Below are 22,983 nucleotides of genomic sequence, written 5' to 3'. Positions count from 1 at the left end.
GACAGGACATCTATGTAGGGCAGAAGATCATTTGAGTGACCATGTAAATTACAATGTCAGATTTTATTCCCAAATCAACCCATGATGGTTGTTACTACCTACTTTGACACTAAAAGATATGTTCTAAGAAAATTAGTTAGGTCTCTCTATGGTTTATAAATAAGCATGTAACAAACAATTGTCTAATATGTTTGCCATTAACAGGCTCTCCTGTTGCTTTTATAATTGGTACTTGAATACCTGCTAGAAATGAAGTGAGGGGAGGCAGCTCCCCAGGATCTTAATTATAGTTACACTGTCCTACCTATTAATGACAAAACCAAACTGACTTCATTTTAGATTCTTTCCCACTAAGCATTTGCAGTCTGTGTAATTTCAGAGCAAACATCTCTATTCTACTATGGAAAAGGCCTAAGTTGCTATTAGAAGGGTATGCATTTCTAATTGAGGACAGCAGATTAATCAGAACTGACAAAACTACAACTAGAAGTCTGAAAAGCATACATCTAAAGAACAAAGCTGACATGAAAAAACTAGATACTTGCTCAAAAATCTAAGTTCCTGAACTTGCTCCTGACAATAATTCATTAGAAAATCATGTCAAATAAAATTTCCAAGTCACTAACGAAGTAGCATTTTCATTATATACCACTTCAAAGAGAAAGACTTCACAGTGGAAAAATGAGGAAGTCACAATGCTTCACACTGGGCCAACTGTGGAGGTAGTTATCATTTAAAATGATAGGCAAATACCAGCTCCATTCACTGAATAGAAATGCTAAAAGGTGATGAACTTCCCTAACCCTTTGTAAATTCCATGGGTAATGTCTGTTCCCAAAATTAATAATATATATTTTAACTTCTCATGGAAGTTGATTCCTAAAATTAAGTCTTTAAGACTCTGTTTATAAGTAATTCATTTAAAATCTACATGCCATTCTAATTCCAGGGTTTTGAAAAGATTTTTCCAGAACTTGACTCCCCATAATCAATCTATTCCCTATGCTCACAGCACCTACTCCAACCACACCCTCCTTCCCTTCTCCTGTGAAGTAAAAGGGGATTCCACAGGTTTATGGCTTACTTGGCAATTGCTAGGAAACCTCGCAGTTTAGCATCACCTCTGAGGATGGCAATCCCATACTTAACCTGAAGGATTACACTAACAGTGCGAAGGTCAACATGTTGAAAGGAGCCAAAACGCAGTAACTTACATTTCAACCTCCCGAGTTTCAATATCACAGATATTAAGAAATGGAGAAAGACCTACTTGTAGAACTTTAAACATCTGTTGAACAAGTATGTGAGTCCATATCAAAAATAACTAAGAAATCATTTTTTTCTTGTTTTACAGTTATGTCCTACATGCACACCTTTACTAATTATGTGTCTTTAATGTAGTAAAACATGGAGATCACCAATTTGAGTAAACTATGGCTTTGATGACAGACTATTTTACAGTGTGCACAAGTGGGTAGTAATCCTAGCATTGTTTTGAGTCCTGTTCAGTCCTATGTTTGTGCCTGCACCTTGGAAGTGAGGCTGGCAGAGTGCTCCAACATAGAAATCTTTTATGGACTTCACAATGCACCATGGTTTACACAACACAGAATCCAATCCATCAGCATTTCATTCAGTAGGCATTTTTGTTTCTAGCACGATATTACAAAAAGTCCTTAAGTAAGGTTAATTTTTTAAAAATTACTGCATATCAGTAAGATAGAATTTACCCCTTTCAAATGTAGAGAATGGTTCTTGGCTTCCTCTCACAACAGGACATAGTTTTATGAACTCAGAATAGATAAGAGGAAACCCAACCAGCCCCCAGACCTAAGAAAGAAACAATCCAGATAAAAACAAAACAGAACACAACCCCAAGTACACTCCACACAGCTCCACCAGGAGACAGCTGCTCAGCTCCGCATACTCTTATCTGTCTTTGGAAGTGAGTTTCTCAATCAGTTCTTGTAGTGGCGCCAGCTCTCGTCTGTCAATAAGGTTGAACTCCTGGACCAAAAAATAAAGTGCTTGAAAGATGTATTGAGATGAGCCTCCTCCTGAAGCTGGATCAAATCAGGGTCAAAGTGCTGGTGGTAAATGTGAGCGTAAACCCTGAAGAGTCGTTTGAGGATCGTTGTTGCCACTGACATGAAATTCTTCGGAAATGGGGCACCAATTATTGATGGAAACAGTGTCTCATCATCTAACTGGTCTTGAACCCATGTCATCAGGTAATCAATATACTTCGGCGCAGAGCACTTGATGGGTTTTTTAATGTTTGTTCCATCTGCCCAGTGATACTCATATTTTGGTCCAGCTGACATCACGGGACATCTGTCCTCTGTGCAGAAGTCCGTAATGGTCCCGTACAGCATGTTGATCTGATTGAAGAAGTCCACCGTGTTAACTGCTACCCACTCGGTAAGGTCTTCCCCCTCGGGAAGCATGATAGCAATGCGCAGGTTGCCACTCTCAAGTGTGGCTTCCGCGTGTTTCAGGAGCTCATACTGGTGTGACCCTTCAGGGATCTTCTTTGGTTTAAAAGTTTTAGAAGAGCAACTACCAAACAAGAAGCTCATGTCGGCTGCTGCGGCTGCGGGATTGGCGAGGTCGGTGGACACCGAGGCATATATATTGTTAAAATATGTCCTTTTAATTGTCTGAATTTCTTTGGTATTTGTTGTAATGGTACCTTTTTCAACTCTAATTTTATTAATTTTCATCTCTTCTCTCTTCTGGTCAAATTTGCTATCGGTTTATCAATCTTGTTTGTCCTTTCAAAGAACCAACTCTTGGTTTCATTGATTCTTTGGATGGTTTTTTGGTTTCTATTTCATTAATTTCTGCCCTAATCTTTATTTTTTTAATTATTTATTTGAGAGTGACAGACACAGAGAGAAAGACAGATAGAGGGAGAGAGAGAGAATGGGCGCGCCAGGGCTTCCAGCCTCTGCAAACGAACTCCAGACACGTGCGCCCCCTTGTGCATCTGGCTAACGTGGGACCTGGGGAACCGAGCCTCAAACTGGGGTCCTTAGGCTTCACAGGCAAGCGTTTAAACGCTAAGCCCTCTCTCCAGCCCTGCCCTAATCTTTATTAGATCTTCCCATCTACTGATTTTGGGTTTGCCTTGTTCTTCTTTTTCCAAGGCTTTAAGGTGATGCATTAGGTCTTTTACTTGTGACCTTTTTAATTTCTTAATATAGGAACTTAAAGCTATAAATTTACCTCTTGGCACTGCCTTCATTGTGTCCCAAAGGTTTTGGTATATTGTATTATCATCATCATTTGATTCTATGAATTTATTAATTTCCTTTTTGATTTCTTCAATGACCTATTTATCATTTGATAGTGTACTGTTTAGTCTCTGTGGTGGTTTGATTCAGGTGTCCCCCATAAACTTAGGTGCTCTGAATACTAGGTTCCCAGCTGATGGATATTTGGGAATTAATGCCTCCTGGAGGGAATGTATTGTTGGCGGCGGGCTTAAGGGCTTTATAGCCATGTTCCCTATGCCAGTGTTGGGCACACCCTTCTGTTGCTGTGTCCCACCTTATGTTGGCCAGGGGGTGATATCCACCCTCTGCTTATGCCATCATTTTCCCCTGCCATCGTGGAGCTTCCCCTCAAGCCTGTAAGCCAAAATAAATCTCTTTTTCCCAGAAGCTGCTGTTGATTGGGTGATTTCTACCAGCAATGCGAACCGGACTGCAACAGTCTCCATGAATTTCTGTATGCTCTGTAGCTTTTCTTGGTGCTGATTTGCAGTTTAATGCCATTGTGGTCAGATAGAGTACAAGGGATTATTTCAATTTTTCTGTGTTTGTGGAGATTTGTGTCCAAATATAAGGTCTATTTTAGAGAGTGTTCCATGTGCTGCCGAGAAAAATGTATATTCTGGAGCATCTAAGTGGAATGTTCTGTAGATATGTAGGTCCATTTGTTCCATGACATCACTTAACTCAGATGTCTCCCTGTTTATTTTTTTGCAAGGATCACCTGTCAGTTGATTAAAGTGGGCTATTGAAGTCTCCCACTACAATTGTGTTTGATGTTATCTGTGACCGTACATCTAATAGTGTTTGTTTGATGAAACTGGGAGCCCCCATGTTAGGTGCATATATGTTTAGGATTATAATGTTCTCCTGGTGGAGTGTTCTTTTATCAGTATAAAATGACCTTCTTTATCTTTCCTCACTAATGTTGGTTTGAAGTCTATACTGTCAGATATTAGGATAGGAACCCCTGCTTGTTTCCTAAACCTGTTTTTTTGAATAACATTTTCCATCCTTTCACCCTAAGGTGGTGTCTATATTTTATTGAGATATGACTTTCCTGGAAGCAACAAGTGGAAGGATCCTGCCTTTTAATCCACAGTCTGCAAGCCTGTGTCTTTTGGATGGTACATTGAGGCCATTGATATTAAGAGTTATTATTGAAAGGCAAGTATTTAGTCTCACCATTCTTCTTATTTTGTAGTGTTTCCTGTTTTCCCTTTACTCATTTGTTTTAAGTGTTACTTGGGTGTGGTTTATTTTTTCCTATTTCCTCCTGTGTGTGTTTTGCTTTCTCTTCAGCATTAAGAATTCCTTTAAGTATTTTCTGTAGAGCTGGTTTAGTTGTCATAAATTCCTTTAGCCTGTTTTTGTTGTGGAATGTCCTTATTTCTCCATTAATTTGGGTAGATAGCTTTGCAGGATAAAGTAGGCTTGTTTGACAGTTGTTACCTTTCAGAACTTGGAATACATCATTCCAAGTCCTTCTGGTTTTTAAAGTTTGTGTTGAATAATCTGCAGTTATTCTGATGGGCTTGCCTTTGTAGGTGACTTGCTTTATCTCTCTAACAGCTTTCAATATATTTTCTTCGGTTTGTGTTTAGTACTTTAATTATAACATGGCTAGGAGAGGTTCCTTCCAGATTTTGTCTGTTTGGTATTCTAAAAGCTTCTTGTATCTGCGTTGGCATTTCTTTCCCAATTTGGGGAAATTTTTTCTTATATGTTTTTGTTGAAAACATCTACTAAACCTCTGGATTGAAATTCTTCTCCTTCTGTTATATCCTGAATTCTTATGTTTGATCTTTTCATATTGTCCCTGATATCTTAAAATTCCCATTCATACCTTGCTATTAGCTTGTCTTTCTCTTTGTTGGATTGTATTAGATCTGCCACCTGGTCTTCCAGTTTAGATATTCTGCTCTCTCCTTCATCCATTCTACTGGATAGACTTTCCACAGAGATTTTATTTCACTGGCTGCATTCTTCAGAGCCAGGATTTCAATCTGGTTTTCCTTCAGTATTTCTATTTCCTTACTCATGTCTTATAATGGCCTCTTTATTTCATTAAACTGGTTTCCTATATCCTCTTTCAGAAGTTGTTTTCTTCTTTAATTCCTTTGGTTTCTTCTTTGATTCCCTTCATTTCTTCTCTGATTTCTTTGAGCATAGATACCATCATTTTCTTGAAATCTTTGTCAAGCATTTCATCTAAAACTGTCTCACTGGTGATCATTACTGATGGACTTATAGTTTTTGGTGGGACTGTATTGTCTTGATTCTTTGAGTGTCTTGTATTATATTGTAGTGAGTTTTGCATCCTGAGTTTATTTGCTGCTTGGATTTTTTACTTATCTGCAGTGTTCCCAGATGTAGCAATCCACCTCTATATACCCTCAGGATATCAGTTCAAGTTGCCCTAATCAAGCCACAGAAGTAATCTTAGAAGTTGAGTTTGCTTGCTAAGTAAGTATTCTAGTGGACTGTGTAGAATAATTCTAAACTTCAACCAAATAACATACACAATCAATAAAAACAAGCATAAAGTATGCAATTGCGGGGATTAAAACAGATAGTCATATAAAGCCAAAATACCTAAGGGTATGTGTTGTTCTACACCCTTAATCTTGTCAGAATTCTGAATTGGATTTCAGGTCAACCTGGCTCTGGATCAGACCCTGCCCCCAATAATGACAGAAGCAAAAATAAAAAAGGCCCTATATATATGAAAGCACCAAAGGCAACAATATTCAACCCCCAAATACAGGTTATTTGAAAATGGTAAGCCAATGGGGAGGTAATATGATGGAGAATGGAATTTCAAAGGGGAAAGTGGTGGGGGGGGGGAGGGAGGGAATTACCATGGGATTTTTTTTTTATAATCATGGAAAATGCTAATAAAATTTTTTAAAAAAAGAAAAGAAAAAAGAAAATGGTAAGCCAACCAAGAACATATACCCCATAACCTGCCCTGACAAGGAAAGAGAGATTAGCTCTTGCAGGACCGTGTAGCTGAATTTTTTGTTTTTTTGTTTGTTTTGTATTTTTTGCTGTTTGGTTTTTTTGTTTGTTTGTTTGTTTTTTGTTTTGTCAGTCAGCCTCTTTACCTTTTGGGATGGCTTCCAGTCTCACCAATGCTGAGGACTCGCCTCATTCCCTCTGTGTTGTGCTGTGTAGCTGTGCCTCTGATCTGTTCTTTGGGCTGTGCTGCCATGGGGGGCTGAATGCTCGAGGTTCGCAGTTCTGATGGTGGGGGATGGGAGAGTTTTGACATCTGGAGTTGCTTGCACTTTCAGTAGCTCTTTAGTTGATCTCAGTTGTCTTTCCTTCAGACTTCTTAACTTTGCAAGAAGGCTGATGAAGTTGAAAAACCTGTTGCTTGGTCTCTGCTGCTGCTGCCATCTGGCACGCCTGGGGGACTGCACTGGGCACACACGATTTGCAGGCCACGATTGCCCCAGTGGGACTCTGGCCATTTTCCTCCTTTCTGGTGGGTCTTGGTCTCTCCAGCTTCTCCACTGTGTCTAAGAATAACCTATACTCCTTCACTTTTCAGAAGAAGAGTGTATTTTGCTGAGGTTTTGCTTATATCCCTCCCTAGGCTAGTTTGGCATGGTTCCTAAGTCACCATCTTACCTGGAAGTCCTGCATTTCTTCTTTTAAGATCTCTCTTCTTAGTTCCATAGCCCCCCCCCCTTTTTTTTTTAATTTGGTTGTTAGATTTCTTATTATTTAGGTTTTTTTGAGGTTTTTTGTATATTTTAGATATTAATCCTTTGTCAGATGTATAGCTGGCAAAGATTTTTCTCCCATTCTATAGGTTGCCTCTTGGTTCTGTTCAGTGTGCTTTGCTGTACAAAAGCTTTATAATTTCATGAGGTCCCAGCAGTTGACTCTTGCTTTTATTTCCTGAGCAATTGGGGTTCTATTCATGAAGTCTTTGCCAAGACTTTTCCCCCTACATTTTCATCTAGCACTTTCAGAGTTTCAGATCTGATATTAAGATATTTTATCCATTTTGGACTTAACTCTTGTGCATGGAGAGACATAAGGATATATTTTCATCCTTCTACAGATGCATATACAGTTTTCCCAGCACTATTTGCTAAAGAGGCTGTCTTTTCTCCAATGAGTATTTTGGGCATTTAAAAAAAGAAATTGTGTTCATTTATTTATTTATTTATTTGAGTGTGACAGAGAGAGAGAGAGAGAGAGAGAGGGCGCGAATGGGTGCAGCAGGGCTTCCAGCCACTGCTAATGAACTGCAGATGCATGTGCCCCCTTGTGCATCTGGCTAACATGGGTCCTGGGGAATTGAGCCTCAAACCAGGGTCCTTAGGCTTCACAGGCAAGCGCTTAACCACTAAGGCATCTCTCCAGCCCTATTTTGGGTATTTTCTTGAAGATCAGGTGTCTGTAGCTACCCAGACTTACATCTAGGTCTTCTATTCTGTTCCATTGACCTACATGTCTGATTTTGTGCCAGTACCATGCTATTTTTGTTACTACAGCTCTGTAATATAGGTTAGAAGCAAGTATGCTGATGCCACCAGCCTTATGTTCTTTTTTTTGTTTTTGATTTATTTTTATTTATTTATTTGAAAGTGACAGAGAAAGAGGCAGATAGAAAGAGAGGAAGAATGGGAGCACCAGGGCCTCTATCCATTGCAAACGAACTCCAGACACATGTGGCCCCTTGTGCACCTGGCTAACATAGGTCCTGGGGAATGGAGCCTGGAACTAGGGTCCTTAGGCTTCACAGGCAGCAACTTTACCACTAAGCCATCTCTCCAGCCCAACCAGCATTATTTTGGTTGCTCAAAATTGTTTTAGATATTTGAGGATTTTTGTGCTTCCAAATGAATTTTTGGATTGCTTTTTCTATTTCTGTGAAGAATGCCATTGTAATTTTGATGGGGGTTGTATTAAATGTGTAGATTGCTTTAGGTAAGATTGCCATTTTTACAATAATGATTCTTCCAATCCAAGAACAAGGGATGTCTTTCCATTTCCTACTGTCTTTTGCAATTTCTGTCTTGAGTGCTTTAAAGTTTTCAGTGTAGAGATCCTTCACTTCTTTGATTAGGTTAATTCCAAGGTAATTTTTTTTTTAATGCAATTGTGAATGGGAGTGATTCTCTGCTTTCATCCTCTGTGTGTACATTGTTGGCATATGGGAAGGCTACTGATTTTTGCATTTTTATTTTGTATCATGCTACATGGCTATAAGTGTTTATAAGCTCTTACAGTTTGCTGGTAGAATCTTTAGGGTTCTTTATGTATAGAATCATATCAACTGCAAATAATAATAACTTGATCTCTTCCTTTCCAATTGGTACCCTTGCTATGGCTAAGACTTCTAGTATGATATTAAATAAAAGTGGGGACAGTGGCCTCTCTTGTCTTGTTCATGATTTTAATGGAAAACCTTCAAGTTTTTCTCCATTTAGTATTATGTTGGCTGTAGATTTGTCATATGTAGTCTTTATTATGATGAGATATGTTCCTTCTATTCCCAGTTTCTGCAGGACTTTAACATGAAGGGATGTTGGATGTTTCAAATGTTTTATTTTATGTCTAATAAGATGATCATGCGATTTTTGTCCTTCAGTCTATTTATGTAATGTATTACATTTATCAATTTGCATATGTTGAACCATCCCTGCATCTCTGAGATAAAGCCTAGCTGGTCAGGATGAATGATCTTTCGAATATTCTCTTGTATTCTGTTTGCCAATATTTTGTTGAGAATTTTTGCATCTATGTTCATGAGGGAGATTGGTCTGTAATTTTTGTTGTTGTTGTTCTATCTTCATCTGGTTTTGGTCTCAGGGTGATGCTGGTGGCTTCATAGAAGGAGTTTGGTAGGATTCCTTCTTTTTCTATTTTATAGCAAAGTTTGAGCAGGTCTGGTAAAATTCACCAGTGAATCCATCTGGGTATGGACTGCTTTTAGTTGGTAGATTTTTTATGACTGCTTGGATCTCCATACTTATCTATTTAAGTGGTCAATCTCAATCTTGATTTACTTTTGAAAGGTCATATACATCAAGGAAATCATCCATTTTTTTCAGATTTTGAAACTCAGTGGCATATATGTTCTTATAGTATGTCCCTGTGTCTTCTTTTAAATTTCTCTGTTATCTGTTGTGATGGTGCCTTTTTCATCTCTAATTCTATTAATTTGTGTCTTTTCTCTCTTTCTTTTGATCAAATTGCTAAAGGTTTATCAATCTTGTTGAGCCTTTCAAAGAGCCAACTCTTTGTTTCATTGATTGTTGGGATCATTTTTTTTTATTTCTATTTCATTAATTTCTTCTCTAATCTTTATTATTTCTTCCTGTATACTGATTTTTGGTTTGTCTTGTTCTTCTTTTTCCAAGGTCTTAAGGCAAAGCATTATGTTTTTTACTTGCAACCTTTCTAGTTTCTTAATACAGGCACTTACGGCTATAAACTTCCCACTTAGGACTGTCTTCATTGTGTCGCAAAGGTTTGGGTATGTTGTGTTCTCATTATCATTTGATCCTATGAATTTTTTAAATTTTCTTCTCGATTTCATCATTGACCCATTTATCATTTAGTAGTGGGTTATACAACTTTCAATTCAGTTTTGAAATCCTAAAGGACTTTCAAATTCTTAAGAATACTCTTGGGCTGGAGAGATGGCTTAGTGGTTAAGCACTTGCCTGTGAAGCCTAAGGACCCCGGTTCGAGGCTCAATTCCCCAGGACCCACATTAGCCAGATGCACAAGGGGGCGCACGCGTCTGGAGTTCGTTAGCAGTGGCTGGAAGCCCTGGCGCGCCCATTCTCTCTCTCTCTCTCTCTCTCTCTCTCTCTCTCTCTCTGTCTCTTTCTCTCTCTGTCACACTCAAATAAATAAATAAAAATGAACAAAAAAAAAAAAAAAAGAATACTCTTGCCGGGCGTGCTGGTGCATGCCTTTAATCCCAGCACTCAGGATGCAGAGGTAGGAGGATTGCCATGAGTTCGAGGCCACCCTGAGACTCCATAGTGAATTCCAGGTCAGCCTGGGCTAGAGTGAAAAAAAGAATACTCTTGCCACCAGATTAGAACAGTAAGCATAATCAATTTCTTAGCAAGAAAGGTCTTACAAATAAACATGTTTATAAAGCTTTACTTGCAAATTCATTCTTCACAAGTAATTCACATATTTTAAATTATGTTCACTTGTGTTTCAGAATGAAAGCAAATATTACTTTGATGGAAATATTGGAGATCACTCATTCATGCAATATACAGTGATAATATTCAAGTCAAAAGGGGAAAAATCTCACTTTTGGAGGTTTTTGTAAATGTGTCTATATATACTCATCTACCTGATAAATAAGTAAACCTATGTTTCTCACAAACCAGATATACAATTGCAGTTCATCTGAAGCACCTGATATCTACAGCTAATTTAGAATTGGATGGCATTTCAATAAAACCAAAATGGGTCCTACAACTTCCTATAAACAAAGCTGTCAATGGACTAGTCAGTAATTAATGCAATCATTTCGAGGATTATGGCTGTTCCTCAGAGTACAAGTTCAAATCTGTCAACACCAGAGGTAATCATTTTATATTAATTTATACAGAATTTCACTTAAAATTATTTATCCAAGTATAACATGGAAACAGTCTTTCCACAAGCAAAAAATGTAGAAACACTTAAAAACTAAGAAGTTATTTTTTAAAGTAACTGATCAGATTCCACACGCTACTCTTGGAAACAGGATCTCTTGATAGATACAATCCCTTCCTTTGGTGGCCTTTTGCATGCACCTAACTGGACCAATTCTTCTGTGTTGCTCTAAGAGCTCACCAATACAAAGATCATGCCATATAGGAATTTTTTTTAAAAAATGCTAGGAGGTAAAAAGCTAATTTGCACCACCGTTCTTTATGACAGAATGCTAGAATATCTGCATTCATGATGATTGTCGTCACACAGTCCTGGTCCACTCATATACCTCCAAATATGACATGCCAAAAGGGGCACATTGAGCCCCAGTGTAAGCCACTCTGCCGCATCACACAGAAGAAAGAAAGCATGGATGAGGTACTTTGGAAGTCCAAGAAGGTTCAGGGTATTACACTGGTCTATAGGATTCTTGTAACCAGTCTTCAGCTCATCAAATGTTATAATGTGCCAAATGGCAAAGAAGCTGAGGGCCATGAGCAGCAGCAACAGCGTGTAGCAGGAAGCCATGAAATGTTAATGCCATGGCCGGGGAAGAACTGGTAGACTTGCTGGTGCCAGCAGACAAAGTCAGTGCAGGGCCCACTGGGTAAAACACAAAGAATGTTCTTAATTTAAAAAAAAAAAAAAAATCAGGGCTGGAGAGATGGCTAGTGGTTAAGGCGTTTGCCTGCAAAGCCAAAGGATCCGGGTTTGATTTTCCAGGATCCATGTTAGCCAGATGCACAAGGGGGCACATGTGTCTGGAGGTCGTTTGCAGTGGGCTGGAGGCCCTGGCATGCCCATTCTCTCTATCTCTCTCTCTCTCTCCCTCTTTCTCTCTGTCAAATAAATAAATAAGTAAATAAAAATATTTTTTTAAACAAAAACACACTTTGAACCATTCTCTTTCTCTTTCTCTGGATCCCAAATAAATAAATGTAATATTTTTCATCTCAATTTATTTATTTTTATTTTTAATATTTTTACATGTCATACAGAAATTTAGGTATTCAAATTCTTAATTTCTTTGCTGAACTTTTCTCACAGGTCCTAACTTTTTGAATCCATATATCTTGTTTTCTCATCCTTTTTGCTATCTTATTTTCACTCTATAGTGTTGACTTTCATCTCCAGACCCTGGAGTGAATTAATTTGCATGTTTAAATCTACTTGTAGGCCATTGATTATTTTTACTGGTAAATGTTTGAAATAATCATCTGGCATGTTAGCCTATTTCATTATCTTTGAGTTCTGCAGTTGAGGAATTATTGTCTTTTGGAGGAGTGGCTTTTTCATGCTATGTTGTGTTTCTGGGTTTTTAATTGTGCATCTGTATGTTTAGGTATCTCTTCTGGGTTTGTTTTGAGATTTTTTTTCAGTGATCAGCTTACTCTCAAGGACTCAATTCCCAAGGCTTAACAAAAACAAGCTGCTATGACACTCACAATGCCAAAGAGGAGAAGAAATAAACATTCTTTTAAAATCAAAAACAGAGCAGGGCGTGGTGGTGCATGCCTTTAATCCCAGCACTGGGAAGCAGAGGTAGGAGGATTGCTGTGAGTTCGAGACTCTATAGTGAATTCCAGGTCAGCCTGCGCTAGAGTAAGACCTTACCTCGAAATACAAACAAACAAACAAAAAAAAACATGCTACTATAATACTCACTATCCCACACAAGAGAAAATACAGAGATTCGCTTAAAATCAATTATAGTCCACTAATACATCCCTAATAATCATAAGACCAAAATGGCAAACACAATGTAGAGTGTACTATGAGTTAAAATATTTATGGTAAATAAATAAATCATAAATGAATAAGTTAAGGAAGGTAGGGACATAACAAAATAGTAGAAAAGCAAGATTAAGTAAAAGAAATAAAAGAGCGCAGAATATTCTGGCCGGAAAAGAGTAAGAAATTAGAAAAAAATAATAATAAATGGTAACTGGAAGTCTGGTGCGGTGGTGCACGGATTTAAGTCTGAGGTAGGAACATTGCCATGAGTTCAGGGATAGCTCAACAGTCAGGTCAGCCAGGGCTAGAGTTAGATTCTACCCCAAGGGGGAAAAAAAAAAAAAAAAAAAAAAAGATTAAAAAGAATAACTGGTCACCGTGGAGGAGCCAGAGATGCGGCTGGGGGGCAAAAAAGGCTGACATGCGCAGCTCTGGGAGGAGCAGAGCCGGGAGCCTTCTACACCATCTACACCGCGGAATATGCCTGCAGCGCCGTGAAGAAGCCGCCTGACAGTGGAGTGTGCTGCCGCAGCGCCGAAGGCCTACTCCGACATCAGCATCCGGGACCACATGAATGCCAGCTCACAGGGACAGAGGTAGCCTCTGCGCACCCACGTGCGCCCCACTCTGTCACCAGCATTGCCAGCCCAGCTGCTCAGTGTCTGCGGATTTCTGCTTGTCACTTGTCACCAAACTCTGTGTGTGCCCAGTGATGTACCGGAGCAGGGCACCAGGAACACAGCTGGGGCGAGGCAGCTGGCTTCTAAGGATACAGTAAGCGAGTCAAACCACAGCAGGCAGGCGCATGTAAACCTGGTTGCAAGGGAAGCGACAGACTCTCCACAATGGTGTAGTAGAGCGGTAGGAGCCAAGGCAATGCTAAGACCAAGCAGCCCGTGCTCTGGACTTGCTGGAGGAACCGGCTTGTGGTGTAGCCAGTGAGCCAGGCAGGAACAGCAGATTATAGCAGGGCCTCCCCACCCTGACCATACTCCCCTCAAACTGAGGGAAGGTCAGAAATGAAAACCAAAAAAATGCTTGCTGTCCTGGAACAGAAGGGGTATGGAGAGGTAACTTGTATTTCCTTTGTGTTTGTCATAACTTAATAAACATGCCTATGACACACAAAGAAAAAGGATAACTGGAGGGGACTGTGGTCAAAATACATTATAGACATGAATAAAAATTGTCAAAAAATGTTTTAAAGGGGCCAGAGAGATGCACATGGTGGCATATGTTCTGGAGTTCGCCTGGCATGCCCATTCTCTCTCTCCCTCCTTCCCTCTCTCAAATAAATAAACATGTTTTAAAGGAGTGGAAAAATGCAATTAAAGGTGCTTTCTTGAAAGGCCTACTGGTCCAGGTTCAATTTCCCAGTTCTCACATAAAGCCAGATGTGCAAAGTAGCACATGCATCAGGAGTTCATTTGTAGTGGCAAGAGGTCCAACTCAACCAATTCCCTGTCTATCCCCCTCTTTCTCAAATAAACAAATATATTTCTAAATGTTTTAAAAATAAAATATATGGATGGGCATGTTGCTGTATGCCTTTAATCTCAGCACTTCAGAGGCTAAGGTAGGAGGACTGCTATGAGTTCAAAGCCAGCCTGGTGCTACAGTGTAAATTCCAAGTCAGCCTGGGCTAGAGTAAGACCCTTTCTCAAAATAAATAAAGAAGAAAATTAAAAAAAAAAAAATTAACTGGGCATGGTGGTGCACACCTTCAATCCCAGAACTCAGGAGGCAGAGATAGGAGGATCACCTTGAGTTTGAGGCCACCATGAGACTACACAGTGAATTCCAGGTCAGCCTGGGCTAGAGTAAGACCCTACTTGAAAGACAAAAATAAACAAATAATAAATAAAATGAAATAAAAAAGATATGAGCTGTTGAATCTACTTCTTTCTGGATCCTAAGCCTTTGAGACTGGCAGGCATGTATAAAAGTGAAAATACTAATGAAAGTGTAATCAAACAGGAGACGGGCATGGAGAGCGTTATCTTTCTGTTGAGGCTGGTGTTGAGTCTGGACTGGACAAGCTCAGGGCTCATCACTTAGGCAGCTCCCCTTCTCTGTATACCACCCTTAGCATTCTGTGGCCTGGGCAGCTTCTCTCACCTTCCTGAAGACTGTCCAGCTCACACCCCATAAGGTGATGTTATTCTAGTTGGGGCTATCTCCCAACTGGACAAGTCTTCTGGGAAGCAGCCCTAACAGGTGGAAGACCTGTCTCTACACTTCCCAGACTTTCTATAATCACCAGCTGCAGGGTTGTCTTGCAGGCTCAGACGTTCTGGCTCTACTGAAGATAGGCAGCCGGAGAGGTTCATCCACTCACTGACCTCAGGCTCAGGCCTGTGAACTCCAGTTATCCTCACCCTATGACATCAGCCCCCATGGGCATGGCTGCCTTTGCTTGTGCACTTCCTGGCAGAGCCACATTTCCTGTGGACTGCACCTTTCTGCTTGTCAGCATCTGGCACCCTCTCCACAATGCCTTCCAGGGCGGTCTCTCACCGGGGGTTGTTTGGTTAAACTAGGGACCCCCAGATTGTGGCTGTTCTTAGGTCTCAGGGTAACTCAGTTTTAAATGATAACTTCCCTCTCACGATGGCACCCAGCCCATTGTGATGGTGCACCATAGTAGGAAATTGCTAAAGAGACAGAGGCAGGAGGATCAGGAGCTGTGGCCAGCCTGAACTACACACTGAAAGGAAAAGAAAAAAAAAAAAAAGATGGCACCCAGCCACTGTCCTCTGAGTCACACAGAGTAACAAAATGGACTTGCTCTTCACTGCTTTTCTGCCAGTGGTCTCACTAATTGCACTGAAACCTACAACACCAGAGGCTGGTGGTCCTGATGGTAGGGTGCCAGTCCTTTTTATTGCAGATCTTCATCAGGTTCATGGACGATGAGGAGTGAGCAAAGGAGATTTACTAAGACGCAGATCAAAAGGCTCTAGCCTGTCAGGGCAAACATGCATCCAGCCAGAGAGGAGAAATAGAAAGTCGAAACTCATAGAAGTGGGCAGGCTCAGCAGTGAGGGTCAGTGAGCAACTGTGCCAAGGGAGGGGCTTCTGGGAGGATCGTGCATTATCTCATTAAGGGTAACTATACCTCCTACCTCTTTAAGTAAGGGCTGTTTTCTTCTCCAGGTGAGTAAGTGACAGGCTCTCTCTATTGGATTAATTCTTAAAGGAGGGGTCCATAGCTCTGACACCTCCACCTTCCTCCCATTCATACCAGTGAGACAGAAGGTGGGCTCCCTTCTTCAGTAATCTGCAAAATTATGGCTTACCTATTGGATGAGTTTTCTGCCTCCTCTCCAGCCCCCAAGGAGCCATATTGCTGGGAGAATTGCCTGTCTTTGTCAGCATTTTTCATCATTTTGTCCTTACATTTGTAAATTTCTGAAGCTCCTCCTCTTTATCTATTTTGAATAGAATCTATCCTTTTCTCACACTGCCTCTTCTCCTTTACTGGGTCACACAAAAGCAGCTTCTAGTCCATCACCTTCCCCAGAGGTCTAATATTACACTATCCTAATCAAAATGTGGACCTTGAAGCAAAGTGTGATGCTGCACACTTATAATCCCAGCACTTGGTAAGTGGAGGCAGAAGGATCCAGAATTCAGTCATCCTCAGCTACATAAGCAAGTTCTAGGCCTGCCTGGACTACATGAGACCCTGTCACAAAACAAAATAAATGTAGAACTGTGGAAAATTCATATTCCATAGGAGATCATTGGGGAAGACGTTTCAAATCTAAAAAGGTTTGGGGTGTCTTTAAATAGTAATTCATGGATAATTTCGTATTGCGCTGATCATGAGCTCAGGTAATTTGTTGTGACTGTATGAAGCTCCTGCTACAATAATTTTGAACTTCATTTTTTTAAATTTTATTTATTTATTTATTTATTTATTTATTTGAGAGTGACAGACAGAGAGAAAGACAGATAGAGGGAGAGAGAGAGAGAGAATGGGCGCGCCAGGGCTTCCAGCCTCTGCAAACAAACTCCAGATGCATGCGCCCCCTTGTGCATCTGGCTAACGTGGGACCTGGGGAACCGAGCCTTGAACCGGGGTCCTTAGGCTTCACAGGCAAGCGCTTAACCGCTAAGCCATCTCTCCAGCCCTGAACTTCATTTTTATATCCAAAACCATCTAACAGGAACTAATGTACTTCCATTTGTTAATAGTAAGTGGAAGTCTGTCTTAAAGGCCTAACAATCATTTGTAGAGTTATTCAAAATGAAATATTTTTAATACACATAGAATTTATAGTTACAGTGGTACATAATTACTTAGAGATAGTATTGTTTCGTGCTATACTAAGTGAAACTATTAAATTTGCCATCATCCACAAAGGACATGGACTGCATAAAGCTGTCCATAGGTACCTCTTCCTGTGGCCCAAAGCCACTGAGACATACAACAGAAAGGCATGTTAACGACTTTGGTAAGTGGTGCTATAACCAAGCATTGTAAATATTTCATTTGGGAATTTTTATCTCAGCTGACTTTTAAAAGCAATGTTAAGTCTTTTCTTTGTTTTTATTTCAATTCAATTAAAGAATTATGGGAATAATTTTGTTCTTGTACCACTTACACACTTATTAACATGCTGAAATTTGAAAAATTGTACACATGAGGACTACTTTCACAGTTCCCCCAGTTCTGAAGTTTCCCATGCTCTGAGAACAATGTGAAACATAAGAGGAGGGCAAGTATCACACAGAGGAGAGAACTACTTTGCTAAATGATTTAAAAATTTATTTATTTGCATCTCTGTGTATGTATATGAATATATGGGTGTATCAGGGCTTCTTGCTGCTACAAACCTACTCCAGATACATGCTCTCTGCTTTACATGGGTCCTGGGGAATCCAACCTGAGCTAACAGGCTTTGCAAGCAAGTGCATTTAACCACTGAGCCTTTTCTCCAGCCCACAAAATGATTAAATAATTGAATAATATTCATTTTACCTAACCTTAAGTAGAATATAGAAATATGTTCTCTAGCCAGGTGTGGTTGTGCACGCCTTTAATCCCAGCACTCAGGAGGCAGGGGTAGGAGGATTGTCGTGAGTTCAAGGCCACCCCAAGACTCCATAGTGAACTCCAGATCAGCCTGGGCTAGAGCGAGACCCTACCTCAAAAAACCAAAATAAATAAATAAATAAATATGAGAAATATGTTCTCATTTGTTGGATGGCTGACAGACTATAATTCCTATTCCTATCATAATTTAATTATTTATTATTTGTTTTCAAGGCAGTGTTTCATAATAACCCAGGCCAACCTAGAACTTATTCTGTAGTATGGCCTCCAGCTCACAGTGATCATCCCACATCTCCCTCCTGAATAATACTATTATTAGGAATCTTTTTTTAAAATTTTTTGTTTATTTTTATGTATTTTATTTGATAGCTACAGACAGAGAAATAGAGGCAGAGAGAGAGAGAGAGAGAGAGAGAGAGAGAGAGAGAGAGAGAGAGAGAGAGAAAGAGAGAGAGGGGGAGAGGGAGAGAATGGGCGCGCCAGGGCCTCCAGCCACTGCTAACGAAATCCAGACGCGTGCGCTCCCTTGTGTATGTGGCTAACGTGGGTCCTGGGGAATCCAGCCTCGAACTGGTGTCATTAGGCTTCACAGGCAAGTGCTTAACCCCTAAGCCATCTCTCCAGCCCTATTTTTAAGAGTCTTGACAACAGCACTCCTGTGCAATCACAGAGAAAAGGCGCATGCTTGCTCTTTGAGCTTCTGCCTTTACATGGATACTAGGGAATCCAACACGGGATGTCAGGCTTTTTGAGGAAACGCTTTTCACTGCTGGGCTATCTCCCCAGCCCTGATGCTCTCTTTTTGAAAAACCAAATTTGTGTTATTTTTTAACTGTTCTTTGCTTGTTTTTTAAAATTCCATTAAGGAACTCAAAGAGTTAAGCTAAGTCAGTGTCACACCACGATTAATAGTTCTCCCTGGCATCTAGCGTAGTTCTTGAGACATAATAAATACTGACCAAATAACTAGATAAAATATTCACAGTAATAATAATAATAATAATAATAATAATAATAATAATAATAATACCTCACCAAGATTCATTTAAAGAGTTGAAATCAAAGGCTGGAGAGATGGCTTAGCGTTTAAGGCGTTTGCCTACAAAGCCAAAGGATCGGTTCGACTCTCCAAGACCCACGTAAACCAGATGCACAAGGGGCACATGCATCTGGAGTTCAATGCAGTGGCTGGAAACCCTGGCGCGCCCATTCTCCCTCTGCCTCTCCCTTCCTCTGCCTCTCTCTCTCTCTGCCTCTCTCTCTCTCTCTCAAATAAATAAAATAAAGTTTTTTAAAAATGTTTAAAAAGAAGAGTTGAAATCAAACAAACATGAAATAGTCAAATGTTTTATCGGTTACTTCTTTTGATGTTATTTTGCGCTTTGTACAGTAGGTGGAGCCAAAGACATATTTATCTACCGACAAGGTTTCCCTTCCAACACAAAAGAAAACAAGACAAATCTTTCTAATTCAGGTACTCTTTTTGTGTTGCTTCACAGTAATAATCATCTGAAAATAAATGTGGACTACAGAAATGTGTTGAGATTTTACTCAGAAAAACCTGGGCGTGGTGGCGCATGCCTTTAACTCCCAGCACTTGGAAGGCAGAGGTAGGCGACTTGCCATGAGTTTGAGGCCAGGCTGGTAGTACAGAGTGCCTGGTCTACCTGGGCTAGAGTTAAACCCGACCTCAATTGTACTCAGGTGGAGTCAGACTGATTCTTAAATTGTTTTCAAAGCTGTTGAGAAAATGAGAAGCAAGTTATTTATCAGTTAAGGGAGTAATGTGGAGTTAAGCAAACTGTCAGATTTCAGAAACATACTGCTTGGGAAAAGATTCTCCTAGGGTTTGGTAACAAGACGGGCACCTCTACTCTCCAGGAAATAGAGCTGACCACGGTCCTGGGAAGAACAGCTCACTGACCACCTGACCAGCTCAAGTGAAGCACTCCTGTGTTTGCACCTTGTTGAGCCCCAAATCCACTAGTCCTCCTGCTTTGCTGAGGAATAAATATTAGTTATACGAAATCTGAGACATAGAAAGAAAGGATTATTCTGGTGCTAATGAAAGCAAATCTAAATCAGGTTGGCTGCTGGAGACGCCTATAATCCCAGCACTGGAGGTGGAGGGAGGAAGATCTGGAGTTACATAGTAAGACTAAATTTTTTTTAAAAAGGAATTCTGTAAAATATTAATATCTTATCCCATTGCAGTCATCTTAGGACCTCTTAAGCCTAAACTGCTCTTTCATTGTACAGATCCATTTGCATGATCTCATAGATCTTACAAATTTAATCCTTTAGCCAGGCATGGTGGCTCAGGCCTTTAATCCCAGCACTCGGGAGGCAGAGGGAGGAGGATCGCTGTGAGTTCGAGGCCACCTGAGACTCCATAGTGAATTCCAGGTCAGCCTGGGCCAGAGTGAGACTCTACCTGGGGACAAAAAAAAAAAAAAAAAAAAAAAATTCAATTCTTTAAATCCAGTGGTATCTTTGAGATACGACCTTCCGGCCATCTCAGCACTTCACTTTCGGTAAGATCTGAATATTCTGTTTTAAATGAATGACTCGCCTTTCAGACTTGAAGTCCTTAGCCTGCTCTGTGGGTGCCTTCACTAGCCGTGTTAAATATCCTTCCCTTCCCAGACTTTGCTCCCTTCTTTTTGTCATTCATTTTCTTTGTCTTCATTAAATGGAGAGCTCCACTAGAAGCCAGTGCTTTGTCTTGTTGATGCACTACCTACATTCCATCTGGTAGAAAACATATCAGCGGCCTGGCTTCAAATATCAACTCCTGGAGATTACTCAGAAATGTTACGATTTTAACTTGGACTCCACAGCACATGTTTAAATGTTTGTCCAGGTCTGTCTGGGTAGGTATTTTGATTCATTCTGAGACTCCAGAATGAAGTTATATCTTTCTGCAGGTGAGTCACCCCCAAACTTCCTATTCTTGTTAGCAATATTTCCCCAGTCAGAACCCCAAAATCATTTCTACTACATTCTCCGCTCTTGTTGAAATGCATCATCAAGTTTCGGTGACTGTACCTTCTTTTGCTTTCTAACTGTGACCACAGCATTCTAGTTCACGTACTTCACACCCTTCACGCTCCTAGTTGTCTCTCCCACCTCCGGGAGCCTTGTTTTTTTTTTTTTTTTTTTTTTTTTCTCCAAGATAAGGACTCACTGTAGCCCAGGCTGATCTGTAACTCACTCTGTAGTCCCAGGATGACCTCCAACTCACAGTGATCCTCCTACCTCTGCCTCCTTAATGCTGAGATTAAAGGCTTGTGTTACCACACCTGGCCTGAAGACCTTTATAAAAGACTGGTTCTCACCATTGTTGTCTAGGCTGGCTTCAACTCTTGAACTCGATTCTCCTGCCTCCGATTTGAAATATGGAAAAGGCCCATATAAATGTGTCTGGAGTTCATTTGCAGTGGCAGGAGGCCCTGGCATTCCCCCTGTCTCCCCCCCCCTCCTTCCTTTATGTCACTCTCAAATAAATAAATAAGTTAAAAAGCTGGCCATGGTGGCCCTATGCCAGAAAAAAATAATAATAAAAATAAATAAATAAAAATATTTTTTAAATTTAAAAATTAAAAAATGAATATAGTGCTGGACTGATGCCTTAACAGTTAAGGCACTTGCCTGTAAAACTAAAGGACTGATGTTCAATTCCCTAGTACCCATGTAAAGCCCGATGCACAAGGTAGTGTAAATATCTGGATTTCATTTGCAGCAGCTAGAGGCCTTAAGACACCCATTCTCCCCACCCTTGTCTCTCTCAAATAAATAAATAAAATAAATAAATAAAATATTTTTTAATACTGAATTTCAGGTCAGCCTGTGCTAGAGCAAGACCCTACCTTGAAAAACCAAATAAATAAATATAAAGATGTGCCGGGTGTGGTAGTGCACGACTTTAAGGCCAGCACTTGGGAGGCAGAGGTAGGAGGATTGCAGTAAGTTCAAGTCCACCCTGAGACTACCAAGTGAATTCCAGGTCAGCCTGGGCTAGAGTGAAATCTTACCTGGAAAAGACAACAGCAACAACAAAAATTTTAAAAGGCAAATCTAATTAAGCAACAACTGCAATAACATTCCCATGAAGTCAAGCTTCTAAGTACAGATAAATACTTTTTTTTTGTTTTTGTTTTTGATTTTTCGAGGTAGGGTCTCACTCTACCCCAGACTGACCTGGAATTCACTCCGTAGTCTCAGGGTGTCCTTGAACTCACAGCGATCCTCCTATCTCTGCCTCCTGAGTGCATATTAAAGGCATATGCCACCATGCCTGGCAATAAATAGATTTTTTTTTACACATATATTTTATTTATTCGAGACAGAGAGAAACAGAGGAAAGGAGAAAGGGAGGGAAAATAGGTGTGCCAGAGCCTTCTGTTATGGCAAATGAACTCTAGATGCATGTGCATTTTGTGCATCTGGCTTTATGTGTGTATTAGATCAAACCAATGCCATCAGGCCTTGCAAACAAGTGCCTTTTACCCCTGAGACATCTCTCCAGCCCCTTTTTAAAAGAATTATATGATCAAAACCAAATTTTATTTATATATATATATATGTGTGTGTGTGTGTGTGTGTGTGTGTATGATTAGTCAAAATGTAACTCAGCAACATTCAAGTCTCTACTTGCCATTTTGGGATGCTGCAAGGTGTCCATGAGACAAAATGTGTTCTCAATGTTCCAACATGGAGTCCAACTTCCTTTCAGTATTAATATTCATAGGATCACATTTTAGCCACATTATTCCAAAGAGAAAGAAGAAAAGAAAAAGAGAAGGGGAGAAACTGTAGAATGCCTTTTATTAATGAACTTTGGGCAAAATCTTTTGGGGACCTTTAGGAAAATGATCATGGGAAAATAATATTAGAAATAGAAGAGATAGTGCATTTGTTTTAGAAAAATTAGTGGATTGTGCTATAACTAATGTCTTTAGCTCTGAAAATGTTTCAAGTGATATCCATGATCTAATTTGGTATGTAAATAGGTTATTTAACTCCATTTCCAATGGATCATACAAGCTAACAGGTTAAAGAAAAAGGGTAAGAAAATACATAGACATCAACATCCACGTAACAAGCAAAACTGGAAATGCATTTTGTAACTGGGCATGGTAGTGCATGCCTTTAATCCCAGTAGAGGTAGGAGGATCACTGGTGAGTTTGTGGTGCCCTGAGACTACACAGTGAATTCCAAAT

At 40.0% G+C, this 22,983-nt stretch overlaps 2 pseudogenes; both read right to left on the bottom strand.

Moving 5' to 3' along the window:
• Window positions 1–1,818: 1,818 nt before the first annotated feature.
• Window positions 1,819–2,579, bottom strand: LOC101614729 (annotated as a pseudogene).
• Window positions 2,580–11,093: 8,514 nt separating this feature from the next.
• LOC101594228 lies at window positions 11,094–11,492 on the bottom strand (annotated as a pseudogene).
• Window positions 11,493–22,983: the final 11,491 nt, after the last annotated feature.

The sequence above is a fragment of the Jaculus jaculus genome, chromosome 9, assembly GCF_020740685.1.
Source record: "Jaculus jaculus isolate mJacJac1 chromosome 9, mJacJac1.mat.Y.cur, whole genome shotgun sequence".
In the NCBI taxonomy this organism is placed as follows: domain Eukaryota; kingdom Metazoa; phylum Chordata; class Mammalia; order Rodentia; family Dipodidae; genus Jaculus; species Jaculus jaculus.
Note: the sequence above shows the minus strand (reverse complement) of the source record. Positions and strands in the feature narration are given on the sequence as shown.